Raw genomic sequence first — 6,207 nt, forward strand, 5'->3', positions numbered from 1 at the left:
AGTCGGTTCCGACTTGATGGCACCTGACAAAAACAACAACAACCTTTTGAATATTTATAGTCTCATCGTTCATGATGTTATGGAAAACTTTTTCCAACAGTTTGTTTTACTAACTTTTCTGTGCATTTCTTTGTCTCTTTCTGTTCTGTAATTCTGATCACCTGTAAGGCATTCCTCCTCATGTTTTCCCACATAAATCTTATGTTTTATTCAGATGTTTTCCTTTTTTTTTCTGACTGTTCTTCTAGATTACTAGTATTATAATATTTATCTTCATGCTCACTAATTGGGCTTCCATTGATTCAAATCTATGCCTTTGCCCTTTTAGTATACTGTCCATTTTGAAATCTTAGTATTAATCTTAAAAGATATCTATTTGCAGGTTTTGTATTATCTCCAATCCTTTATTCATTTTGTGTGATTAGTCCTATAGAGTTTTCCTGAATTATTTTGCATTTTCCTCAACCTTTCTATCAATTATTTGGAGATGCCTAAATTGTGTGGCACTGTAGGCTCAGCACTGAACTGTGAACCACAAGGTCAACAGTTCAAACCCACCACCTGCTGCTTGGAAATTGTACACAGGATCACTATGAGTTGGGATCTACTTGACAACACTTAACAACACCTAATATCATTATGTTGGATACTTTTTCAGGTAGTTCCAGTGTCTTTTTTCCTAAAAAGTATTTTCTATCTCTACCTCTTGGTAACTTGGTTGAGCTGCTTATTATTATTTCTTCTTGTGAACAGAAATTGTCTGTGGCTTTTGAGACATTTTGATATTATTATATATATATTAAGTTAAAGGTTGTATGTTGTTGTATTCTTAGGCACTCACCAAATGACTCCTGGTGAGTGTGATCAGCAGATGAGCATGCTTACCATTCTCTGTTCACTGTTCATTCAGTTCATTTCAGGATGGATTGAGGTGATGTTGGTTGCAAGCACTGATCTGGTGTATAGAAGGTGGCATTGGCTCTTGCCAAATGTGTGATGTGATAGAGGGTATGTTTGTAGCTGGGCTGTATGGACAGGGTTTCTATCTCCTTCTGGATGAGGCAAGAAGAGAAAACACACACACAAAGAGAGAAAACTAACATAAACCAGCAAACCACAGCAATAAAATAAACAGTAAAGAAAAAAAGAACAGGCAACAGCTTGAAAAAGAATACAAATACTGAAGAGTGAAAAGTGGAAGAGGAAGACAAAAAGACAAAAATACCATTAAAAAAAATAAATAGAAAGAAAAGGACCTAAATATAATTAGGAAGTGGAATGATTAAAAGGAAATAGTAAAAACAAAAACAACAACAAAAGAAAGAAGGGATTAACACACAGCATAATGATTGTGACTAATCTAAAAAAAAGACGCAGCAGCAGAAGTAGTTGGGAAAGAGAAACAGTTTAAAAAGGAAGGCAAAATGAAGGGGATGATAGACAGTTTAGAAAGCAAAAGAGAGAAGGGTCCTGGATAAAGAAACAAACAGCAACAACAATATTAAAAGAGGGGGAAAGAGCAGGGCAGTTTGTAGACCCCGTGAGGGGAAAATTCTAGGTTCTCCTGCAAGCCAAAGATCTCATGTCATGACTGGGTAAAAAATGTGACAATAACATTCAACCTACATGGAGTTCTTGTAGGGTTTGGTGTTCTCTGTTCTGTGCACACAATCCGGAAGTAGTTTGTGTATACCCCAAAATATATGGGGGATCAAGGAATTTCTGTGCAAGAGGGGAGCTGACGGTGAGATAGCTCTCTAGTCCAGAGCTGACCAGAACAAGCTCTGCAACTCTGGAAAAGGCCACACCTGATCCCAGGTGCCAGGGTTGGTGCTGCTTGCTTCTGACATACTTTGATGTGGTTTCAACAGGCCAGACAACAGGAGCTTTCCTGTGAGTTTATTCAGATTTTGGCTGGCCACTCCTCTGGCAACCAGTGTAATGTGTGGTGCAAGCAAACAAAATGAAACCAATTTTCACTTCTTTTTTCCACAAAAAAGTTGTATGCCTCTATGAGACTTACTGCCCTCTTGCCTTCAAAGTCACCCAGGAAAGTTCAAGCCACATTGTGGCTAGACAAACTGCAGAGATCTCCAGTCTCTCTCTCTCTCTCTTTTTTCCCCTCCATCCATATCTGTTCAGCTTCTTTTCCTAGTGAAAGCTATTTCATGGCTAGCCATGGCTGACTCTGTAGATTTGGAACAGGAGCCTACCAAATGAGGTCAATACAGATAGCTGCCTCATCTTTGAAGAGGGCCTACAACTATAGTACTTTCCTCCGTGCAGGTCCAAAAATCAGGAGAGCAGGAGCTTCCTGGAAATATACACTGATTGGGGTAGGCCTCACCTCTTATCGTCAGGGGAGTGTTGTAAACAAGAAAAAGTAATCACATCTTAATCTCTGCAATCTACAAGTATGTTTCTTGGCTCTGAAGCTACTCACAAAAGCTCAAGATGGCTGCACCAAACTAGTCAGTGGTCACAGGTTACAAATCTTTCCTTTTTTACCTCCATGTTGGCTTAGATCTCTCCCAAGTAAGTATTCAATGCAAGTATTTATCCCTTCATCTGAAGCTCTGAGTTCCAGCGCTATCATCTGCATCTGTTTTATTTGGTTTTCTGTATCTTTGTTGTAGATGTTCTATACAGCCTTTCTGCCTAGCGCACCATCTTGCTGCCTCTACTAGGCTGTCATTTTTATAGAAGCAGATCACCAGCTGTTTATTCCACTAAGTACATTTGGATTCAAACTACTGATCTTAGAAGTAGACGCCAGAGCATAACCATTGTGCCACCAGGGCTTCAGAGCAATTCAAAATTTCAAATGTCTTATATGGTGAGTTGCAGTAGTTTGTACTTTATGAAGAATTGGTCTATTTCATCTAGATTGTAACTATTTTGTATGCTGACCTGTTTGAGGAAACCTGATGTGGTGCTATAGGATAAACATTAGACTACAAGATCTGGTTGAACTGCAGTGGTTGGTGGTTCAAATCCACCAGTCACTCCTTGGAAGCCCTATACAGGGTCGGTAAGTTGGAACCAATTTTGATGGCAATAAACAACAAAAACAAGAGCTGTTTGAAGTATTCAGTTATCCTTCTGGTATCTGCAGGTTTGTAGTTATAGGATCTGTTTCATATCCGATGTTAGTAATTTATTTCTTCTTTTTGCTTTGTCAGTCTTCCTATAACTTTATTAGTTTTATTAATCTACTTTTTATATTATTTTTTCTTTCTATTTTCTGTTTTTATTTTAATTGACTTCTGATCTTAACTTCCTGATTTTCTTAACTTGGAGTGCCCAAGTATGTGATTGCAAAACTCATAATGAATTTTTTGATAATGTTATAGTTGACACTAATGAAGAGAGCTCATCTCAATCAATTCTAAATACATAAAAATGAATAATTATATATAAGCCTTTAAAAATATATGGCCAATTTGGAGCTCAAGACAGGAAATAAACTGAATTTGATTTAAGAAAAAAAAAAAAAAAAGGAAGAAGAGACTTAGATATGGCAACTTTTTTTAGAAACAAACCTAACAAGATTGCATACTCTCTGAGAAAGGAAAGTAAGAGTTTAAATAGAAGAAGGCTTGAGAGAAAGACAGGGTGGGACAAAGTTTACTGTTGTGTCCTCATTCTTTCCCAATGGACCTTGTTCAACCAATGTTTCCCTGCGGTCACTGCAGAAAGAGACTTGGCAACTATCTTAGAACTGACATAAGGAACAGTATCATGACAGTTGCAGAATTTGGTAGAATAGAATTAGTTTAACTTCTCAGGCAGGTGGATTAGTGATATCTGAACATTTACTGTTCCATCTATCTCTTCCCATAACCAAAGACCTGCATGATTACAACTAAGACAGAGAACTCTTGTAAAAGACTAGAACGCAGGGAAATACAGAGAATAAAATCAGAGGCCCTTTTCTTGGAGGCAAGTCAGTACCTTGGAATGTTTCAAAAGGAGACACACTCTGGCAGGGTCTTTAAACCCTTATCCCAAGAGCGTATTGCTAAATGTAGTACACCAAGAAATATAAGGTGAAGAGGATAGATGTTTTAGTTATCTAGTAGTGCTATAACAGAAATAACAAGGATGACTTTATCAAAGAGAAATTCATTCATTCGCAGTAAAGGAGGTTAGGAGTTTGAATTCAGAGCACCAGTTCTTCAGGAAGGGTTTTCTCTTTCAGTTAACATTGAGGAAAGGTCCTTGACTCCTTTCAATTATCTGTGGCTCCAGAATTCCTTAGAGACCTATATGTGTCTTGATATCAATCTTTGCCTGGGTGTAGGAGGTTTTCAGTAAGATGACACTGGGTCCAAAGAACATGTTGAACTTCCAGCTCTTTTTTCTTGGTGGTAGTCAGGTCCTCATCTCTGTTCATTTCTTTCCTCTTTTCTCTCTTCTAAGATAAAAGGTGATACAGGCCATACCCCAGGGAAATTCCCCTCCTATCAGATCAAGGTTGTTGTGACCTTGATAAAGAGTACTGCATCCTACCCTAATCTCCTTACAACTTATCACCGATCACAACAGATCCTATCATGGAGGCGACTGCATCATTATATAACTGCCAAATTACATAATCACACACCTGCAAAACCATTGAGAATCCTGACTAGCCAAATTGGCACATATATCATGGTATTCTATGATGTGATGCTGTAGAATAAGCATTGGACTGCTGATTGAAACAACAGTTATATAAACCCACCAACTGCTCATCAGAAACCCTATACAGTGTTGTTATGAGTTTCAAAAACGAACTCAGTTAACTCTTAACAACACAAATTTAATCCACAACAGTTCTGTGCCATTCTCACAACAATTAATTTGAGGAGGCAGCTCTTCTCCAGTTGCATCTTGAATGCCTTCCAACCTGAAGGGCTCATCTTTTTACACTGTGTCAAATGTGTAGATGGCTTATTGTTTTTGCAAGCTTCAACTCAAAAATGAGGAACCACTGCTACTCATATTTGCAAAAGTGTACCACAAATCTACGCATAACTCCAAAGGAGTAAGGACTTACAATCTTAAATCTATGTCCAGAAGCAGAAAGAGATTTGTGAATGCCTCTAATGACTATGAAAGAGAACAGGAATGAACCTTCTCTCTATAAGCAATAAGAACAACTATGAATAAATATATTTATTTAACAATCATATTTAATTATGCTATTTTGTCAAATTAATATGGTGTAGTAGACCTGTTTGTGCCTACACTATTGTATAATCCTGAATTTAAAACGAATATGTGCATGAACATATAGATGTGTCTAATAATTGAATATTGTTTCTTTTTGTGTCATAGAGAAAAGTTGAATGTATATAATTCATTAATATATGATCATTATAATTCTATTTAGTTACTATACTATCAAAGCAGTAGTTTTCTGTCCATAAAAATAATCTGTTCAAATATGTTAGGCATTTATTACCTTTATCTCTAAAAAGAAATTTTCAAGGCAAATTTTACTGGCTTGTAACGTGACTCAGCTGAGACTTACACTATTCTTCAGAAAAGGGGGTTGAGGTGATATTCATAATAACAAAAATAGAATATTGCTTTATTTCTATTCTATTCTGCCATCTGTGATATTTCTTACTGAGTATATCATCAAAAACCTGAGAGATGAAAAAATATGATGACCACTCCAAGTCAATGATTTTATGTAAAGGCATAATGCTAGAAAACACTGATTATAATGAAAAGAGCCAGCAAGTATTTTAGACACATTCACCTCTTTTTCTTATGGCTAATGTATTAAGATATTATTAATAGTAATTGATGGAAATTAAATTTGAGTCCCTCAAGCTTTTAACCACTGTATTCTATTATTTTCACTTTTTTCTCAACATAGATTAGATAAATTATTTACATAAAATTATGATTAGATTCTGACTTTAGAAAGTTACCACATAAATACATAAAAACCAGAATGAAATTTGGCAGCCACCTAAAACATTTATATTTTTGAGAACATAAAACCATACTCAATGGTAGATAAAGAAGGTGATTTGGGATTCTTGTTGTTGTTGTTGTTGTTGTTGTTATTGTTGTTGTTAGGGGCCATCAAGTCCTTTGTGACTCATAATGATCCTGCATACAAAAGAACAAACACTGGCCAGTCCTGTGCCAAGCTCACAACTGCTATGTTTGAGCCCATTGTTGCTGTTACTGTGCCAATGCATCCCA

The sequence above is a fragment of the Chrysochloris asiatica genome, unplaced genomic scaffold (genome assembly GCF_000296735.1).
Source record: "Chrysochloris asiatica unplaced genomic scaffold, ChrAsi1.0 scaffold00025, whole genome shotgun sequence".
NCBI lineage: Eukaryota > Metazoa > Chordata > Mammalia > Afrosoricida > Chrysochloridae > Chrysochloris > Chrysochloris asiatica.